Here is a 23,373-nt window from a genome sequence, read left to right as displayed (position 1 = left end):
ATTGTTGTGAATGCACTAGACAAAGGGGTTTGTCACTGCTTCCCTGTCTTAGGTAATCCCAAACAGTCACCACCATGATTTTCCCACTGCCCTCTGCAGACAAAAGGGACTATGTTGGGGCCTTGGGGAATCCCATTATGGTGAGTGCCTTCTAGATCCTGGCTAGCCCTAACTAGTTTTTCCATGTGCGAGCAAGGCAAGCACCCACCCCGCTTCCGCTTTAATTATTAATTTGATATTAAACATGGTGGCAGTTGGATGCCTGCTGCTAGGGTAACAGATATCTATATATCTATATCTATGAGGGGGGAGGGAGGAGAGTTTAGTGAGACTAAACTATAATAAAGTAAGCTATGTATCATATAAATTACAACTTATTTTAAGGAGCTTTCCCTACTCAACAGATCATGTATCATTAGCTGCCTTTGCAGGTATATAATTATCCACATAGATCCAGTCAGTTTGAATTACTGTGTTTCTCAATATGACCCTCTCTGAGCATTAAGATCCCCAGGGTGGGCTTTCTTAGGGAATTCCCTCCAAGAAGAAGCTGGATCATGGTTCAATTTTGCCCTGAAGACAGCATCAAAAGCCACCTATCTTTTGTGTTAGCTTTAGCTTTTTCACACCCATTATCAGTCTGCTGCCAATTGATGCCAATTTCCCCCTAACCACAGTGCAAAAATACTCCCTAAAAAGAAAGAAAGAAAGAAAACTTCCTCATCGGTACTTCGGAAGCTATCTATGGTATTTCTTCCCATTACTCAGTCCCTTTACATGTTGATACATCATGGGTGGGCAACAGCATGGAGACCATCAGGGAATTTCACCTCCAAATCTCCATAAAATATACTCCCCTCAGCAAGCCAAACAACTCCATTTTCTTCAAGAGTCCCTCTCAAAACAGTATCAGCATTTTTAGAGGGACTGCAGAGGGGAAATTGAGGTATTTGGGAGGTAGAAGGGGTTCTGAGGTACTTGAAGAGGTAGCAGGAGTGTTTTTGTGCATTTTCAGATTTTTCAGATACTTTCTCCATTTTATCTAGATGCAAAATATTCAACAACCATTATATATATATATATATATATATATATATATATATATATATATAGTGAGGGAATTTGAGTGACTAGTTGAGGCATTGGGGGTCACACAAGTGGGGTCTAGGGGCTACGTGTGGCACAAAGTCTGCCTCCCCCTCCCCTCATGGCACATCCTTTGCTTTGAGCACACAACACTTTTGTCATTTAAGAAAAGATGTAATCACCATTTTACCTGATGGTGGGTAAAATTGTGAATACAAACAGAGAAGTGTAAATTTAAACTTGTATCTATAATCAAAATATCTTGTCTTCTCAATTATCCGAAACATTACCAGTGGTTTTGCCTTCTACAATTATTTCATGAAATTCAGGAGGATAATTACATGCTACATGGGTCCTTTTTCTGCTTTAATTGTTTGTTGCCAGGAAAGATTTCTTAATTAGGCTTCTATTTTTGCATTCACGTCTTCTTAAAATTAGCTCAACATTCATTTTATTACTATAAACACAAAATCAAAGACCTACCAGTGGGGCTCTTCATATTGGATTCCGAACTGAATTAGCAAGGATATGTAGGAAAGATGAACTGAAACAATTAGACAAATCAAACACATCTCCTTAAATGTACATTTTTCACAATAGCAATGAGAGGAAGAAAGGAGTACTATTTGCTGATAACACACTGTGACACAGAGCCAGACAGAGTTGCAGTTGTCATATAATTGATTGTGGAAGCAGAACCAAAAGTCAGGGACAGCCTGATGTGGGGGAAAATGATGTGGGGGAAATGGTGTCCCCATTCTACCTACAGAATTTGAAAAGATTGAAAATTGAATATTTCTCCGTAACTATTGGCAAAAAAACATCCTCCGCTACACCTAAAGGCAGAAAACAAGCTTAAAGAGTGCAGAACAGGTAACCCAGAAAACCACAGGCTTCTGTCCTGGGACCAGGACTTTTCAGCAACTTTATCAATGATGATGGAACAGAAAACTTGCTTATCAAATTTGCAGATGACACCAAATTAGGAGGTTCCAATACCTCAAAGAATATGATCATAATTCAAAATAAATTTAGCAGATTAGAGATCTGGGCTAGAATTTTTTTAAAAAAGAATTTCAACAAGGATATATGCAAAGTATTATACTTAGGCAGAAAAAAAGTGAAAGAGTCACATATAGGATGGGTGACAGCTGACTTGTCAACAGTACATGTAAAAAGGACCTAGAGGTCTCAATAGATGACAAGATAAACATGAATCAACAGTGCAATTCTAGGCTGTACCATTTGGAATATACTGTCAAGGAATATTATACTACCACTCTATTATGATTAGGTCAAACTTCACTTGGAATATTGTGTCCAGTTGTAGGCACACAATTCAAGAGGGAGATTGTCAACAGGAGTCACCTATAGGAGGGTGACTAAAATGGCAAAAGATCTAGAATCCATGCCCTATGAGGAATGGCTTATGGAAGTGGGTATGTTTCACCTGGAAAGGAGAAGATTATGGGCTGACATGACAGCAGTGTCTAAATATTTGAAGGGATGCCACATTGAGGATGGAGCAAGCTTGTTTTCTGCTGCTCTAGAGACTAAGAGAGAGAGCAGTAGATTCAAACTACAGGAAAAGGGATTCCACCTAAACATTAATAATAATAATAATAATAGTATGCTTTATTTTTATACCGCTTTTCCGAGGTGATCAAAGTGGTTCACAGAATCATTTAAAACTTACACATCATAAAAACAACCTCACAAAAACCAATAAAAATCGAACAACATGTAATAAAGATAAGCAAGATGGTGGTCGGGAGGAGGGCTTTTCTTCTTAGCAGGCAGAGGCCTGTTGTTGCTGGCCTGCTTCTCTCTCCCTCAAGATGGTGGTCCTGAGGGTAAGAGCTGTTTGACAGTTGAATATGCTGCCTTGGAGTGTAATGAAGACTCCTTCCTTGGAGGTTTTTAAACAGAGGCTGAATGGCCATCTGACAGGATTGCATGTTCCTGCATGGCATGGGGCTGGATTGCATGGCCATTGTAGTCTCTTCCAATTCTAGGATTGTGTGATTCTACCCTGTCTCTATTTTCCAGCCATAAGTTGCAATGTCATCCACATCCCAGGGTCTAAAATTTCAGGTCCAAAACCTGTGACCGAGGGACAACCTCTGATGATGTCACAAAGAGGGCCGTTAAGGCTGATCCATTCAGCGTCAACCACAGTTGCTTAGACCAAGTCACTCAAAAAAGCAAAAAAAAAAAAAAGTCAAATCAATGAGAAAACATTTCTATGGTTAAAAATTAAGAAGGAAAATGACAGGAGACAAAAAAGAAGAGAAGTAAAATGAAGAATTAAAAGAAAAGGTTCCTAAGCAGAACTCAGGAAGGAAGGCATACAGTGGTACCCCGGGATACGAAAGCACCGCCTTACGAAATTTCCGGGATACGAAAAAATCCCATAGGAAAAAACTGTTCCGGGTTACGTTTTTTTTTTCCGGCTTACGAAAAAAATTTTTGGTGCTTTTCGGCGCTTTTTCGCACGAAACGCGGCTTTCCAGCGCTAGCGCCTATGGCTTTTTCGGGTTACGAAAAAAATCGGGTTACGAACGCCGCGGCGGAACGAATTAATTTCGTAACCCGAGGCACCACTGTACTTTTTTTTTGCTAACAATAACCCATGTGTGCCTCAGACCATGAAAGGAAATTGTCTTGAAGCTTCAGCTATGTAGAGTGAGTTCAGGAAGATGTATAATTCATTAAGAAAAATAATAGTAAGATAGGAAAAGACCTCAAAGTAGCAGGGGGTTGGACTGGATGGCCCTTGTGGTCTCTTCCAGTTCTATGATTCTATGACTCCAGAAGGAAGAAATACTGAGCCACCTCCCTCCCACTGAGTCCTGGCCATGGTCTGAGAAACTTTGAGAAGGACAGGAGGGAGGCAGGTGATGGCCAGCCAGACTCCCTAGAAAATCTATAGCAGTAGTGTGGGCTGGCAGTGAATGGGGCGTGGGAGCTCATCCTGAGTATTCTCAATATGATTCCTTCCCTCTAACAGAAGAAGAGAAACAATGGCCCAACCCTTGAAATCTTTGGGGATCTATTCAACAGAGAGGGACAATCAGGGAGATGCTGCTGTCGTTTTATCTGCAAATCCTTCACCTGCTGCCTGAAATGACTGTCCCATTCTATCTAATGGTAAAGTGAACCATGACAAAAATAGAGGAATGATAGAAGACCAATGCCTGTTGATGGATGTGAATTCCCAAAGAGGATGGGACTATTCTCTAAAACAATGTGGTTTTAATTTGCATATTTTCAAAACTTGAAAAACAAAATTTTAAAGGAAGATAAAAAGAATAATATTCAAGTAATGGAAGAAATATAGAATGAGTATATTAGTTTTTAATAGGCTGAAATATATCTCTGACGAAAAAGTTTTACTAGTAACCTGTTATTTGCAGATAAATTGAATAGATGCAAATCATCCATAGCAGAGTCTGAATTTAATCACTTATTATGTTTGTAAAGTTATTTGTGAACTTTGCCCATTAAAGTAAAGAGCCATATTTGTCTAATATGTTAGCCACCAGATGTGTCTGGACTGCATCTCCAATCATCCATGACCATTGGTGATGGCTTCAAATGATGGAAGCATTAGTCCAACCACTTGTGGAGGGCCACATTTTGTCACCCCTGGTTTATATTGTTGAATCATTATTTCACTGAAGAAGATTGCTGTCACTTCCAACAAGAACTTAACAAGAAACATCTTCTGCCTAGTGTTCTGAATTTGGTTGCTGATGCGCTCCTGTGGAGCAAAGAGAGGTGCTGGGGAGGTGCCTCTTTTTGGCGCTCTGTACCATGCCATAGTAACTCATCAGAAGATGCTAATTACTAATTTTAAATTTCCTTTAAATTTTTCCAGCCCCAATAACATTTTAGAAATTATTATTGTTGTTGTTATTATTATTATTATTGAGTGTGTGTGTGTGTGTGCGTGTGTATCGGAACAAGAACCAACAATGATTACATTCATGGTTTTTTTCTGACCCTTATACTTTAACAGTGCAGTTCCATAAACATAAGTTCCATTGAATTCACTGGGGCTTATTCCCAAATACGTGAGTCTAACACACAGCTTTAATGCAAGATGAGGGGTGTAAACAAGCCAGACAAAAGCCTGAGGGAACTCTTCTAATTTACCTATCTAAATTGACACACACTATCACTTATAAATGAACACAAGCACAATATTTGCATAATGCCTAACTCTCCTATTAGGATCTTGTTTAACTGAGGCCAGGATAGGATGAAAACCAATACAGTTTTGTCCTCCCAGAACAGCCTAAGCAAATTCCACTTCAGTTTTCCCCTTCCTAGTTGTTCTCTATGACTTGAATTTTAAAAAACAGGTAATCCATGAAAAGAGACCAGCAGTGGTACAGCTATGGTACGAACCTATTAAATAGTTCTGTTGTGAAAGGAGGGCACAGGGCTAACTAACATACTTGCCAGCTGTGCTCCTCCCCAGCCACACATTCAACAAGAATATGAAAGGTTTGTGTACATTAAGGATACACATTCAACTATTTCATCCTCATGAGTAAAGAGAAATAATTATCTATTTTCTCTCTGCTGTACAGAAAAAAAATCTGTAAAGTTTTCATTTGGTACTCATACATCTCAAAGTGGATTTTTTTTCCAACAGAAAAATGGAGTTCTGCACACACACAAAAAAGCAATGTTTCTAGCCAGTGATGTGTGTTTTTTTGGTGGTTTTTTTGTTTTGGTTCAGGATTGATGTTTTCTGAGGCAAAAAAAAAAAAAATCTTTCACATCAAAAAACCTGTGCAGAATACCACCATCTTGCACATCACAAATATTTTGTGTTAAGACTGAGGGTTTGGTAAAAGATTTTTTGTTCAGCAAGATTCTTAGGTTTAGCACTGAAAACAGCAATCTTCTCCTCCTTCCTCTATTATTTGTATCCCACTTTCCCCCAAAAAATTGGGACTCAAAGTGGCTTACAATTTAAAAGCACATTACAGTAACAGGCATACAAAAGTGGCCACTGAAATAGATTAAACTATTACAATATTAAAACTGATCACTTCTTTAAAAAAATAAAATACAATTAAAAAAGATAAACACACTTAAAAACCATAGACTTTAAAACAGTGAAACATACAATCTTGCTCCAAAGCTGTTTGTGCCTCTGTGGAAACAGTGTTTTTTTTTGTGCAAAATCATACAATTCTAACATTAAAAAAAACAATGTCTAATGATTTCCCAAAGCATATTTGGTATGCAGATATAAGGCAAAAACTGCACAAAACTCTATTCACTGTATTATTCTTCCTGATTAAGGTCTTGAACAGACAAGCCAAAAAAAAGCTGCTTCAGGTCACTTTGGAGGTGTGCTGTTTAAATAATGCATGGGTCCTAAGAGGCTGGAAGCCACACCAAAGCCACCAAAGTCTTAAGGACTGGAGCGTTGCTTTGGCAAAGTTTCGGATGCATGTGTCATTTAAACAGCATACCTCCAAAATGACCCAAACCAGCTTTATTTTGGCCTGTCTCTTTGGGTTCTAAGTTTCCAGGTGTTTGGAAACCATTTTTTTAAACCAGGAAACAAACAACAGCAATTATTATTTTGCTCCTTGCATGCTTACCTGTTCTTGCATGCTTGGTACTTCCTTCCTTCCTTCTCTTTCTTTCTTTCTTTCTTTTTGTAGAGAACAAGTTCTGAACCGAACATGATGTTTGAAAATTGGGCAGTTGTTCAATTACTGTTTCCCAGAAAAGAGAAAAATGGGGGGGGGGGGGGAGGAATTAATTTTGAATTTCAAAGGATGAAACAGTTACCTCCTTCATACATCTTTTGTACATGGACACAAGAAGGAAAAGCATACTTAGCAATAGAAACTAATGTCATGGATCTCACAGGAGAGCAGCACATTGAGAATCCATAAGGCTGCAAGACATTGAGATTTAAGCTCTTAGACTTAAATCCATTTGTTAGTCCCAGCTACCATATATCCATTGGACAACTAGAACTGACATGTATTGATTTATCAGGTTACCATTCAGTCAATGGCTGTATTCAAGCATGGACTAACTATTCGATTAAGGCTTCACAACCCAATGTGTGTATTCATTGTCCATGGCAATCCAGAAAGTTCCAATCAGTCCAGCAAGCAAAGGGCAAGTAACTTTGAAACTTCTAGCACTTGACATACATGCTCTCACCAGAATCAGCCAAAGACCATTACACTAATGAGCAAAAAGACAATTGGTTGACTTCAAAGTTAATGCAGTTGCTTGTCGCATTAGTTCATCCTGTTAGCAACAGAAAACAACACTTCTAGTCCAAAATGGGTAAAATTTTCAAGATATCGAATGTCTGAGAACAACAGATACCTAAAAGATAGAGCCATGTATACTACCTGGTAGATAAGTAGTGTCTTTATCAGTGGGGTGAGATATTCTACTCTGCATTTCTTCACCATCTTTTGTATAATTCTTCCATGTTCTTGCTGTTAGTGGAGAAGCCATCACAGATGCCAGAAGAAAAGAAAGATGGGCTATGAGACTGTCTGAGAACTGAAGCCAGGATGTATATAATGGCAATGTATCAGTGGCAGAGAACATTTTCTGCCAAAGAGAATGTAATAGCAAGAACTAACAGCAGAAGATCTGGATATGTTTGCCAATGTGCACAGATAATGAATGACTCTACTTACTGGTACGCAACAGATCTCTTGCCAGGAATTTAGGAGATGTTTCAAATTACACTTTTGACAAACACGGCAGTACTGCCATAGGAACTGCCAAGATTCTAATTTTGTGTCATTGGTAGTGAGCTGGCATTTTAGATTTTTGAAAGAATAGCCAACTCTTACTCAGAAATATACATAATGGAGACTAATTTCAGGAGAGTTGCAGTGCCACATCTCTGATTGAAGTGTACTCAGTAAGTCACAGAGCACCTTAATGGCTTGTTAAAATCTATGGGCATGTTTCTGCTCTAATCAAAGGATTCCTACTAAGTATGCAATTGTTCTTTACACATTACACATTAGAGGGCAAATACCATGAATTCCTTCTTAGAGAAAATGGTATATTGAAAATTTATTTACCAGAAATCTTCACAACACATGAGCATTAATGAATGCAAATACCTCTCCTACTGGGTATAAGATTGTATGGTTGTTGTAACTGCCTTGGTTACAGTTGCTATAGAAGGGAAATGTCAATTTGACTGAAAGGGACACAGGGAATTCATTTGGAATTTTTTGTGGAATCATCAACTTGGATTGGTGGGGAGGATCTGTCTAGGAAATTTGGGAAAAGGTCATGAGACAGGTAAAGTCAATCAAAAGGTCTTTAGAGATAGTCTGTGTGTTTACTGAAAAGGATGTGGTGGCTGGGGAAAAAAGCTCAGCGTAGGAATGAGGAACACTTTGAGTCTGAGAGAAGCCTAATGGAGGAAATTTTTATATTTATTTATTTAATTCATACTCTGCTTCTTTTGCAGAATGGGGCCGGAAGCAGGTTTTAATGTCTTGTGTTTCATACAGTAGTGAGCCAGCACAGTGTAGTGAGCATTGGTCTATGACTCTAGAGTTCAGGGACAATTGTCTACACAGCTCTCCCTCTCAAGCACACCCCTTAAATCACTGTATGCACAGCCACTCAGCCATGGCTGCTCCGTTGTTTTTTGTCCCTCCATCCCCCATGTGTGCAAATGTATGTATTTCCGAGCTCCTCTCCCTGGCCTCATACGGACATCACTATGGACTGTGGTCCACACACACTCACAAATATCCAGATTTTATGCTGAAAACTGGGATAAATCTCCACTGTGTTAAAGCTCTGAGGCAATGAGAAGGCTTGTATTTGTCTCCAATCTTCCTGTACATCCTTTGGACAGGTCTCTGTGAAAAATAGGTGAATTGACCCATGTAGACATGTGTTTAAATAAGCCATCTGTTATTTGATGAGCCTCAGCTTGCGGGGGGGGGGGGGGGGGGTAACTCCAAAAAGACAGCTATGGTAACCCACGTGGGTTTTCTTGCCAGCTGGGAATGGGGCAGGTCAAACAATGTCTGAGCTGGGCCTGGTTCTGATCACCACAACATCCGCTAAGGGGACCTCCAAATGGAAGAATAATAAGCCCAGACGCCCTGAATCCCCTCTGAAACCAGACCATGTCTGATGCTACATCACCTTAAGTTGTTACAGAAGATTACTGTAAGAAATAGCCTTAAAGGGTGGAACAGTGGGAAAAGGGCCATAGTCTAAATGCTGGAGATGTTCCATTTATATCTTGGCCAAGAATATCATAGGGAAGCCTACAGCTTCCCACTCTGCTCAAGGGAGATCCCACCCTCCTCAGACACTGAATAGTTGATCGGCCCAGAAACCACAAAAAAGGCACTTGGGCCTCTGGGAGGAAGAATACCACACAAAGGGAGAAAAATGTGGGTTTCCTGCCACACCATAAACAGGCCCTCCAGGTGAGGCTGGAGTCCTAGCTGTTAAAGTGGAAATTGCAACAGAACTTCCAGGAACTGAGAAAACTGGTTGGAGCAATGTTTTTATCCACACATTCATCAGTGGGATCAAGTCAGTTGATTCACAAATATGAAATTACACAAACATTCCTTCAAGAAATAGCAATCATTCTTTGTAGATGTGCCAATCCTTCCAGTGCCCTGGCAGCATTCGTGTTTTTTTAAGGTGTCTCTGGCTAGCAACAATTTAGTATGTGACGACTTTTTCATTAGAATACAGCTATGGAGAATGTATTGCCCAGTTTGTTTTTGCTTTACACAATAGAGCTTCTATAATCTTTTTGGCCTCAGGAACCATATCCAGCATCAGCTTAGGCAGGAGGGGGGGGGATGTAAATGTGTAAACGTATGCTCACACATGTGTACATACAGATACATGCATTTTGCAAAGACTCAGTGTGCCTATGATGGTGATCTGCATAAATATATGTCTATAAAGCCCCAGCTGCACTTGAAGTTTAGGTTAAAAATTTTCATATACATTTATTGAATCATGACTGTGGCTTTTTATTAACATTCTCTTGCTTTATCACCTTTCAATGCCATACACAGCAATGATTATGCTCCCTTGTCACAGTTGTATTCAGTGCAAAAACTGTAAAGGCATGTGTAAAAACTGTAAAGGACACATGTGACACGGAGACAGAACCAATCACACTTTCCCATTTCTCATTCCTGTCATGTATGTGTACATGAAGAGAAGGTCAGCAGAAGGATTAGGTATTTCTGCATTTGGTAGCTGTAAAGTCTATAGAATTCCTTGAGGTAATCAGGTGTCTACCCAAGGGTAAATGTAGTTTAACTTTAGCAGAATGTAGAAATATTCAAACAGAATAACAAAATCTGTATTCCAAAAAGCATATATATGCCCTTAGATTATAAAGGCCTGTACTGCCTATAGTTTTGTGTAATCTAAAAAATAGTCTCCCTTCTCCAGCACTTGGAACAGCTATAAAATATCTGCAAGCTGACATGCATCTCCTTGTAATCAGTTTCCTGAAAATGGCAGCCTCCCTTAACCATAGATCTTGCTTGAACGTTTAATATACAATCTCCTTACAGGATTATTCAGAGTCCTACTGATGGTCTTGAGTTATGTTTTTAGACACCCTTAAGACTCTTATCAGGTGTCTTTGAGTTTGGAAAATGCAGAGCAATCAATAATTTTAATGGTACAGTCAGCAGAGAGATACCAGAACATTTTTTTTATAGCAAAAAGGGTACAGTTAAAAAGGATAATGCTTTTGACACTGATTGTGATAAATAGGTTGTCAGTATCAGTTCTAGAAGAGAAGCTATAATAAAGAAAGAAAGAAAGAAAGAAAGAAAGAAAGAAAGACAGGGGAGGAAGAGATTAGCACAAATGGTGCAGCATATTAATAATATTAAGGATGCTTGAGGAGGAAATGGGTTATTCATGTTTCAGTTCCTTGAAAATCTACTTGGAAGCAAGTTCCATTGAATGCAATAGAATTTACATCCAAGTACTGTAAATGTGAATAGCATAAAGGTGATGAACTGCAGGACCATAAATACTTACTAGGGAGGAAATCGCATTAACCTCAGTTGTATTATCCTATGAATAAACATGGATAAGTACAGATTATATATGGTACATTACATAGATAAACAGCAATGGTGCTCATTGCAAGCCTCCAAACCACTCAACTCATTTGTAGGAACAGTAAATCACCCAAGACCACCTGACCTGTGGACAATATTCATGCAGTTTAAGTTAACAAATATTCCTGCTTGTTATGCTTGTCTCTAGTTCCAATTAGCAGTTGAAACTCATTCACATATATAAACTGGCTGATTCCTGGCTCCCATGTTTTGTTCTTTCCCTGTAATTTTGTCATAAGGTGATTTGAAGGTATGCACACACACAATTATGTTTGCTTGATACAACACTGTGGCTGCAGATGTAGATGGCGTTGCACATTTTTTGCTAGCTGCATCTATGAACAGCCCATTTCACAACTGTGTACTGTGCTATGTCTCCATAGGAAAGTGAAAAATAATTGAATGAGGGAAAATGTGGCTGGGGGCAGAGTATGAGGCAGCCCTCAGTTGCCAGATATGAGAGCAAGAGGTAGATTAGATACTTGCTTGTCCTGGACACGTTAGGCACAGCACAGGCTAGTCTATCCATGTATCTAGTCATCTCTGCCAGTCCTTTAATAGCTTTGCCCTATGATACCCTCACATAGTTACACGAGCCTAGCACCATGGCAGAGCCCTTTAGCATGGATGTCTGCCTAAAACTTTTATAGTAGGCAGCCATGAGACACCATTTAAATATCCCACAATTACCTAGACCACAAAAAAGGTATGGCATTGTCTGGGATTGACCAGAAGTTGGAGCAGAATCCAGGATGGCAATCTGCCTTCACTGTAAGTAGTAGGAAAAAAGGCAGGGTAAATTATCTTACTTAAGAGACAGAATGGCATTGTCGTTTGAGTGTTGGACTATCACTCTGGAGATCAAGGTTCAATCCCCAGCTCAGCCATGAAACCCACTGGGTGACCTTGGGCAAGTCGCATGTTCTCAGCCTCAGATGAAGGCAATGGCAAACCTTTGATCCTCTGAACAAGTCTTGCCAAGAAAACAAATCTTGCCATGAGATGCTCACCTTATCATCAGGAAATGACTTGAAGGCACACAACAACAGCAAATCACCTTACAACCCCAGTAGTCTTCCCAAAATTTGAGAGACAACAACAAGCAGTCTTCTTCAGGACAGAGGCAGAAAGGTCCAAGTAGCCAAGCAGTGGGGGCGGATGCACAGGCCATGAACAAGAAGTGATGCCAGGAGATGCTTCTCATCTCCACCGTTCACTAAAAATGTATGCAGGCAACTCTGGAAATGATGAGTATGGGGCTATGAGAGCTTTCTCAGCCCAGATTACCTTAAGAGGGAGCAAAAGGGATTATCAGGAGAGGTCATCATTTGAACTGCTTGTAATAAACAAACCATATTCTCATCATCCTCTACTTCCTTAAGCTGCATCACCGAAATTTAGCAGTTGGTTTTCTGTTAGGAAAAAAAAAGCAAAAATAAATCCTGTGCTTTTATTATCAACATCTTTATCTTTATAATTGTTGCCATCATCATTGTCACCATCATCTATCCTACTTAAACTTTTAACTGATACCAAAGCAACTTGAAATGTACTGCAAAACTGAGTAGTCAACAACAACTTTTAAAAATTGTTTTTGTGTTTTTTAAAACTATAAACTTTACAGGTGTCATTCATAAAATGCCCCGGAGTTATCTGTCTGAAATTAAATTCACTTAATCCCCTCCTTAAAATTTCTCATAGTTCCAAATTTGTATGAGATTGCACAAAACCAGGGAGGTCAGGCTACAAATGTACATGTTAAACATGGATGGCCACAACTTTGTTATGCAACAGAGGGTTATAAGACAACATACTTGGTAACAAACTGCACAAAGAGGGGAGAATTTGAAACATGCGGTACCCTGGACTAATGCCTGTCAAAGCAAGGGAGGAAGCAATGAATATATTATGCTTGCTGATATTTGCAAATCCAAGCAGTGATCAAGACAATTCAATAGAGGTATGCCAAATATCAGATGCCCAAACCTGGATCAGTCCCCCATCAGCTGTCCTGCCTTCCCCATGGCCTCCTTTTTCCAAATTTGAGTAGCACTCAGTGTTCTCCCAGAGGAAGGAGCCAACCAGCTAGGCACTCCTTCCTTTCAATCCCAAGTCTTTTTAATGAAGTTTTCACAGTCACAAGTAAGTTTATCTAAATATACCTCATATCTCTAACATAGATCCTGAAAGCACTGGAGAACCACTGCTCTACCCCTTGTATATGGCAGCTGGACAGATCTGCCTCACTGGCCTCAGTAACAGCTCTAATCCAGAAAGAATAGGATGAAAAGTGGTTAGATGGCAGCCCAATTTCCAACACACCTGCTGTAATATAAAATCAGATCCTGAGATCAGGAAACCCTCACCAGGTGGGTTAAACATTCCCCTATAGCCAAAGGGCAATATCGGTCTGTGTTTCTGATTTCATTTTTTTCTCCTCAGCTGAGGAATGTAATTTGAAATGGGCAACAAAACTGAAAATGGCTGTCAAGAATACATACTGGGTACCAGTTAAAATGTGCATGGATTATTTGTATGGGGGAATTTGTGTGATGAATTAATTGAGCTCCTTTTTGCATTATTTAATGCCCACGACTAGATTAGTTTTCTCAGTTTTACTCATTAATCTAAATTAATTTGCTCTTGCTCCCTCCCTTGGCCCTTCTTTTGCTGCCTCTGTGGACTATGCAGTTTGAATATTCAACAGTGAGTCTGGGAACAGCCAGTTAAGTGGGCTGCTTCTGAGTGCTCACAGTAGGATGCCTTTCGTCTCCCTAATTGTTTGATTGTCCTTCTAACTCAACTTTGCATTTCTCAGGCATGAGCTGTGGTACGATGAGCAATTTGAAGACTAAAGAAGGGAGCCAAAGACAGTTCCTTCAGAAGCTCTAAAAAGTTTTTGAAAGACAAAACAAGACACAAGCCCACCTCCATTTCAAGTCATGCTTAATTTAAAATATTATCTTTTGGAGAGAAAGAATATGTTTAAACACTGGGTATTTAAATCAAGTCACACATTTTGTTTTCCTTTTGTAGATTCATTGTGATTATTCATTTTGACTCTAATCTCATTCTTTTGAATTTCTGTCAAGTTTCATCAGGAAGCATTTATTTTTCTTTCTTTTTTTCCATAGGGAGCTTAGCATAAGACGAACTACCAAAGTAGAATAGTTAAATGATATTTTCTTTATTATTTCCTTGGCATTCTTTAAATTAAAAGAAAATCTGTTTGCTATGACAGTGTAGTCAGATTTGTGTCTGGCTTGTAGACTAGTCATTTTTAGAAAAATCTGCCTAAAATTCTGGATCCATGTAAGGTTACCACAGTTGTTGTTATGGTTGTTGTTGAATGCCTCCAAGTCATTTCCCATTTTGATGAAACTAATAGGGATTATCACACTGAATTTAAAGTGACTTATCCCCAACAGGATAAAGTCATGTTTAATTCTAAAAGCTGTATGCAGTCTGGATCCCAGCCACACTTATCCAGCGGTTTTTAAAAAATGGGAACTTGCCATTTTTGAAAAGCCACTGGATAAGCGCAGCTGGGATCCTGGCTGCATAGAGGTTGCACTTGCCCAGCCGTGGTTGCATGCTGTAACACCAGCTTTTAAAATTAAATGCAAATTTACCCTGTCAGGGATAAGTTGCTTTAAATTCAATGCTATAATCTCTTAAAGAAAATCTATCATGGGGTTTTCTTAGCAAGATTTGTTCAGAGGGTATTTTGCCTTTGAAATGAGAGTACAATTTGCCCAAGGTCATCCAGTGGGTTTTCATAGCTGAGTGGGAATTTAAACCCTGATCTACAGAACCTACAGAATCATAGTCCAATGCACAAACCACTACACCACACTGGCTCAGTTTGGTTGCAATCCAAATAAACCCCATCTCCATGACTGATACTCCAAATGACAGCTATCAGAGCTTGGCAAGTTACATTCTTAGAGTCATTTGTTCCTGTTTACTTGTTATACAGTTGAAGAGTGATCCATTATTTTATTCATCATAAAACCTTATCACACAGGGAAAATTGGGCAAAATCAGGAGCTTAAACAGCGATTATCCCATGTAAAATGCAATATCGCAATTAAGATTTTCATACGACATTGCTGTTAAACAGGCAATAAACAGGCAATAAACGGCAACAAATCATTCACAGATAAATGGTGAAATGATTTGTTGCTGTTTATTGCCTGTTTAATAGCGATGTGTGTGGAAATCTTAATTGTGATATCAAGTTTTATACAGGATAATCATTGTTTGAACCCTCGATTTCCCTCCAATTTCTCCCGTGTGATAAGGGCCATAGTGTTTAGATACTGACTTATAACTAGTTCTGTTGTCCATTGCTTTACCATTGTTTTATTTACTTTTTTAAAGGGAAAATATTTAGGATTGATAAGAGAATGGCATAAAACTTGAAAAATCCCTGACAAAATGCTCTTTAAAAGTAATCTGACTTTTTTTAAAAAATTACTTATCGCACCAAAAAATAGCTGAATGCCCCCTTGTTACATTACCTCTGAAATCCTCATTTCATCCACTTTACTTTTGAAATGTGTAGTTGTTCGACCCGCATTACTAAACTAGGCATCGCAGTACAGGTAGCTGTGTTACTGACAGCAATAATATATGGCAGTACCAATCATATGGGTCACTTGGACAGAATGGTTAGTTCCTATGTTCTGCACCATATGTCTCTGATGTGTTGTTGTTTTTGAGTGTAAAATTGAATGCAAAATATACCATTGGAAAAATGTATGCACTTGGAAAAGAGTAGGGGAACTAGACACATTAGGCTTATTGAGTGTTTATTATTTTAATTGACAAGGATATGATGTACATAAATTAGTACTCAGTTACAAAACAAACTGCTGCAATCATATTAACCACTTTTTCTTTGGAGCAGAACTTCTTCCTTGTCATCTTTATCCTTGGGTGGGCAAGACTTTATCATTTTATGTAAATGCCCTTGAATTTGTTTTGGGGTCTAGGGCTTATATTTCACTCTTTTTCTATGTGGATGGGTGTATGGGGAAAGATTTATATAGTTACAACATCTGCATTTAAAAGAAAACCTTCTGTTTTTAAGACTAATGGGAAATTACCAGAAAACCATACGGCTGTTGCTTCCCTATGCTCTTCACCATTACTTTTATGATAGAGCTTTAACTGCATAACAGGAAATTGGTGGTGGATGGCCATGGCATCATCACCAACTTGCTTATCAGATTATTGGAAAGCAGCCAAGTAAATATGTTTGTTTAAAAATGAATTCACAAAAGAACTGAGAAATTTCAGGCCAGTTAGCCTAACATTACACTAAGGTGAATTGGAGAGGCAAATGAAAACTAGACTGAGAATCATAGAATCACAGAGTTGGAAGAGACCGCTAGGGCCATCCAGTCCAACCCCCTGCTATGCAGGAAATCTAAATCAAAGCATCCCTGACAGATGACCATCCAGCCTCTCTTTAAAGATCTCTAAGGAAGGAGACTCCACTACACTTCGAGGGAGTTGGTTCCACTGTCGAACAGCCCTTACTGTCAGGAAGTTCCCCCTAATGTTGAGCTGGAATCTCTTTTACTGGAGCTTGCATCCATTGCTCTGGGTCCTAGTCTCTGGAGCAGCAGAAAACAAGTCAGCTCCCTCCTCAGTATGACACCCCTTCAAGTATTTAAACAGGGCTATCATATTACCCCTTAACCTTTTCTTCTTCAGGCTAAACATCGCCAGCTCCCTAAGTCGTTCCTCGTAGGACATGGTTTCCAGGCCCTTCACCATTTTGGTCACCCTTCTTTGGACACACTCCAGTTTCTCAATGTCCTTTTTGAATTGTGATGCCCAGAACTGGACACAGTATTCCAGGTGGGGCCTGAACAAAGCAGAATACAGTGGCACTATTATTCCCTCGATCTAGACACTATACTTTTATTGATGCAGCCTAAAATCGCATTGGCCTTGTTAGCTGCCGCATCGCACTGTTGATTCCTGTTCAATATGTGGTCTACTTGGACTCCCAGGCCTGTTACAAACGGGCACCCTAGTATGCGATGAGTGCATACTAGGGTTAGAAAGGGATGTCACTTCTTGATGCCCCTAACCCTAGTACTGACCTAGTCTGTACAAAATGGCGGCGCCCTATACAGATGGGCACTGCTATGTCTACGTCACCACCACGCCGCCTCCAAACGAGGTGGCACGGTGGTGACATTGTCGTGCCACGTGAGGGCGCCTAGAGCGCCCTTTCCACGGCGCGAGAAGGAGCTCCGAAACGGAGCTCCTTCTGTGGTTTGCATCGCTGGCACAGCCTTTAGACGGCTGTGCCAGGGACGCAAGGGAGAAAGGGGCTGAGCGGCCCCTTTCTCCTCCTCCCCGCCACCATTGGGTGTCCTTGGGGCATGAAGCCCCAAGACACCCCTTTCCAGGCCACGGGGAAACGGCCTTTTGCCGCTTCCCCACGGCCTGGAAAGCGGGGGATCAGGGCCTTAGAGGCTGCCGTTGTGGCAGCTGAGGCCCCGATACAGCGGGGAAAGGGCCGGTTACAGGCTGCCCCAAAGGGGTGGTCTGTTACATGCTCCAGATCCCTTTCACATGTAGTTTCATTCAGCCAGGTGTCACCCATCCTATGTCTGTTCATTTCACTTTCCCGCCTTAAGTGCAGTACCTTACATTTCTCCGTGTATTAAAGTAATTCGAAGTTTGATCCTGTCCTCAGGGATATTAGTTACTTCTCCTAATTTGGTGTCATCTGCAAATTTGATAAGTATACCCCCAATTCTGTCATCTAAGTCATTGATAAAGATGCTGAACAACACTGGCCCAGGACAGAGCCCTGTGGGACCCCACTGGTCACTTCTGTCCAGGATGAAAAGAAGCTATTGTTGAGCACCCTCTGTGTTTGGCCAGTCAACCAATTACTAATCCATGTAACAATTGCCTTGTCTAGCCCACATTACACTAGCTTTTTTGCAAGAATGTCATTGGGGAACCCTGTCAAAAGCCTTACTGAAATCAAGATATACTATATCCACAGCATTCCCTTCATCTAGCAAGCTGGTAATTTTATTAAAAAAAAAAAAAAGAGAGAGAGAGAGATTAGATTTGTCTGGCATGACTTTTTGTGATTATGGAATTGCCTTCTAGATGTTCACAGACTCTCTGTTTAATTATCTGCTCTATTGATGTCAGACTAACTGGATGATAATTGTTGGGATCCTCTTTTTTCCCCCTTTTGAAGATGGGAACAACATTTGCCCTCCTCCAGTCTGCTGGGACTCCTTCAGTATCTCCCTTTTGAGAAATTCCCATCCAACTTGAACTCCCTTTTAGTATTCCTGACCATGGGATCACCCCCAGTATTTCTCTATGTTTACTAAAATCAGCTTTCCTAAAGTCTAGAATGAGTGTCTGACTATGCCTGGCTTCTCCTTTCCATTGTATAACAAACTCCAGGAGAACATGATCACTCCCACCTAAGGATCCCATGAAAAGGCTTTGCTAGAGAAAATCAGCAGACCTTTTGCAAAGCCTGCCTTGGCATCTTTTTAGAACTCTCCGAGACACTGTATACTGGGAACATTTCAAAACATTTTTGACCTTCACTGAAAACTCCCTCAAAAATTTGAAACTTGAAATACAAAGATGGCTCTTTTCATTTATTTATGAAATCTTTGCATATAATAAACAGCTACTGAATTTGAAAATTCTCAGATATATAATCATAAAACAACTTCCAACAAAGAAGAAAACAACATAAACTTAAACAAATTCCCCACTTCTTACAGTGGTAGGACCAGGAAGAGTGAAGAACCATTAGAAAGAGTGAAACAACCTTCTCATGCAGCTCATTTTCAGTGTTATGAAAAGGCAGCAAACAGGCTTTTAAACTGTTGTAGTTAAAGGAGGAAGAAACTGAAAAGTGGAATTTCTGACTTGAAAGAGAAAATAATGTGATGGTCCTTTGAAATTTTGAATTTTCGCTTGAGGAAGTAGTGTCAGATGCTGTTCTGTTTTCAACTGCAAAATATTCTAGCCCAACTCTGCCATTTCCTTTGCCATCATAAAGTGTGTGTGATGAAGAGGGAGATCTGGAAGGGGATGTATGCGGGAAAGGGATGAGCACACACACAAAAAAACCCAAATTTCTCCAGAAACAAAACAAAACATCCATGTGTGCCTGGAAATAGTGTTTTCTATGGAAAATGTGATTTTCAAAAGTGGTTTGATGGTAGTGGTGGCATATATGTGGGGGCATACAAAAACATGCCCCCACATACCAGTTTGCAGAAACAGATGTGTTTTTTCTGGGGGGGGGGAGTTAAATTTACAAATAAGAGGGCTGAAGGAAGTTCATGTAAGGTGCTTTTGAAGTACTAGTGTAACTAATGGGCGAACATGCCAAGAATCAGAGCGTTGTTTTTGGTTTGTTCCAACTCTCAACAGGACACACTGCTATGCTTGGCATGGATCTTCTCATTAATTACAGAATTTGGTTGAGATTCTGCCTTGGATACATAGTATAGCTATGATATCATGACTGTCTCCTCCATCTCCTGAGCCAATCCCCCAAACTCACCTTAAAATCGAGGCATCTATACTGATGGAGTTCCATGGTAGTGAGAGAGGTGCTAAATGTGAGTTACAAAGTCATATGTCTCGCTTATTACATTACAACTGCCTAACAAGATGACAGCCCTTTTTATTTTTATTTACTTATTTTGCTGTTCCGATATTTTGTGCCCCAGAAGCTGTTTTGGGTTGGGAAAATAATTTTCAAGTATTTTAAATATATAGTTTCAGGGACCAAGGGCCAGATGAGACTCCTCAAGGGCTGCATGAGGTTATGGGTGATATGATGCCTACTCATGTTTTCCATACAAACATGTTCATATTTCCTTAAGGACTTGGATTGCACAAATAATGGTGAAAGGCTTGATTTTATTTTTGAGCACCAAACAAGCAGGCATTAACCATGATAGAAAGAAGAATATGTATCTGCTTACTGTTATAACAAGAATGAATCAATGATTTCTTTTTTCTCCTAGAGAATATCTTATTAGAAAACCCCTGAAGATACTTATTTTGGTGCACTCTTTGTATTTATTGCATTAGCCACAATATTCTTCTTCATCTCACTTTTTATCCATGACTAGATGAAAGAAGAATAGACTGCCAATAAAATTTTTACTGTCTTATAAATATGGATTCAATTGCTTATTATGATGGCAGTGATAAAGAGGAAACATTTTAAAATTCTGTAACATGCTGTCCAATTACGATACAAAAGCAGCCAAGATACATGGCTGCTCACGATTCAATTTATAAAAGGAAATCAATGTCAATCTCATACAACGAGCACTGTATTGGATTGCAATTCACATTAGGAAAGACAAAGGCTATAGGAAATCTGTGAAACTGCAAACACAGAAGTTAATTATGCCAGAATTATTGACAGACTATGTCCATCTCTTGCATATCTTCAGTCAACCAAGAAGATGTTAACTTTTGATGTGACAAATATAAATAAGAATGATCTGAAGATGCAAATATCAATTAATATAGTTTTAAAAACTTGGATTGGATCCAGATTGAATCATACATATGGTGGATTAAATTTAAATGACATACCTTAAGCACCACTAAATTTGGATGCCACTTAAAATCTTTTTACTTTTATCATACTAACAGGGCAATCATAACTTTTATATAAGAGACATCTGGGGACAGAAGCTATATTGGATCTCCCCTTTGAGCATAGAGAGATAGAGATCCACCCTTGAAAGAGAAGCTCCCCGAAGTATGTGGTCAGCAAAATTATCTCAGGATGAAATTGCTTCAACCTTCCTAAAAGCATGTAGTACTATCTTCTTTTTTACCTCTCTCAAAAAGATAAACCGGTGTTGATTATCCACAAGTATTTGTGTCTAACTATTTTTACATACCTTATGAAGACCTAAATTTGATTTATATCGTTGTTAGATATAGTATGTGGGAGTGTACAGTAGTGGGCTGGGCAGGACTTCTGCCTAGTGCATTAGAAACTCTGCTTGAGACAGATCCACTAAATCTCTTATATTTCCCAGTATAAACTGGCTGTTAATGAACACCACCACTGGAGATGATGTAGAATTGTAGATTAATCTTAGTCCCATTTATTTCAGTGGGAAGGAATCAACTAAAAAAACCCTGGGCAAGCAGTTGCCCTTTCTTAAATCCTACCCTGAGAGCATGAATGCACCAGTACTTTGATTATCTTGGAGGCTCACAATTAGAATATTATGATTATGATTCTATCATATATGGTGGAACTGTGTGAAAACTAAGATGTTTTGGAGAGGGATCCATCTACATATGACAAAGATCCTAGGAAGGATCATCACATGGAAACCAGAGGTTTTTCTACTGAATTTGACAGATGTTTTAGAAGAAAAGTTTGAAAGGGAAACTTGGAGGATAATTCTTTATATGGCCTTTACAGCCAGAATCCTATTTGCTCCAAAATGGAAATCTCCACAACTCCCAGTGGCTGAGATATGGATGATCACAATATGCAAATGTGCAGATTGACTGCACAACTGAACAATAAATCAATGAAAAAAATAGGAAAAAAGAATGGAATCTAGTGAAGGAATACTGGGAAAGACTTTGGCCAGATGTAAGGATACTATAAGATGACAAAATAAAGAAAAAATAAAAATGAGGAAAACGGAAAAAAACTGATAAAGAAATATTGAAACAAAGCAAGGAAAGAGGAATAGAATTTGAGTAGATTTAAGAAAGTTTAAGAAAAACAAAGTTGTTTAATGACACTTGGAAATCCTTATGAACAATTAAACTGAGTGAAATTGTACAGGGAAGGAAGTTTATGGGTAGTATGGAAGAGAAAGGTTGAAAGGTTGAAAAGTGGGTGCAAGTGAAGAATGCAGGAGGGTGGATAGCAGGGAAGAAGGTTGGTGGGTAGATGGAAAGTAAAGACGGTTGGACAAAGTGTGTGAGAGCGTGTGAGAAGGTGTTGGAGTAACAGAATGAATGTTTGGAAAAAAGGAATAAGAGAGAAGTAAATAAGAAGGAGTGAGATGGGATTTATTGAATGTAAGGAGGGAAGATTGAATGAGAAGGATAGGGAATGAGAGGGGTTGGATAAGTGGTTGGTTATAAGGTTAATGTTATTTCAATGTGTATATTGATGTCACTCTTCATGTTCTAGTGTTGTATATGTGGATTGTTATGTATGTTTAATAAAAAGTATTTTTAAAAAGAATATTATGATCATTATCTTATGATTATGATCATTATCTTTGTATCTTCCAAGACTGATTCTACTTTAACTGTCATGATTGCATCCTGTGAAATCATGGGTTTTGTAGTTTGGTAACAGAGTAGAGCTTTCCTTAAACTGCAAACTCTGGAATTCCATAATATATTGCCATGGCCACTAAGGTGAAACCATGATGCCATAATTGTGTTGTGTGAAGGGGCCCAGATTTCCACAACCCCTTCTTGTCCCAAGTATTCCCTACATAGGACCTGAGTAACACCCTGATCTGTACATATTAGTACAGTTTCATACAGTATTTATTTAGTAGGAGCTGCCTAGGAGTGGCATGGTTTCTTTCTAGAAGGATTAGTGTGAATCAGCATATTCAAATGTTTATGTTTTTCAGGGACATGATGTGACAAACACCCCAGGAATGCTTTTTGGATAGCTGGCTTTTCAAGCCGAGTCTGATCCAACATTCTGGTTCACCTGGTGTTGAGTCACCTTATTTTGAGAATTCTGATTACTGGAGAAGTAGAATATAGTAAGAAAAATTCCTGGCCAAGAACTAATTTAATCCTTTGGCAGTGATATATCATTTCCCAATTACAAAGAAGCTATAAATGATGCCACAGAGGATTTAAAGTATTACTCATTTCACCTACCTCAGGGTACAAAAACCAATCCTAAATCTCAACAGATACATCAGCAGCCGAAGGCAAAGGTTAGATTGCAAGCAACAGATATGGAATCCCAAATCATAGGGTGGTGGCGGCGGCTTTACAAAAGGAGCCTTATAAAATATGCATGTCATTTAATCCTAGGCAACTTTACCCAGAAACCAGTCCAAATGAGCTAAATAAGAATTGC

This window comes from Sceloporus undulatus, unplaced genomic scaffold (assembly GCF_019175285.1).
Source record: "Sceloporus undulatus isolate JIND9_A2432 ecotype Alabama unplaced genomic scaffold, SceUnd_v1.1 scaffold_13, whole genome shotgun sequence".
Lineage (NCBI taxonomy): Eukaryota > Metazoa > Chordata > Lepidosauria > Squamata > Phrynosomatidae > Sceloporus > Sceloporus undulatus.
This window is presented reverse-complemented; position numbering follows the sequence as displayed.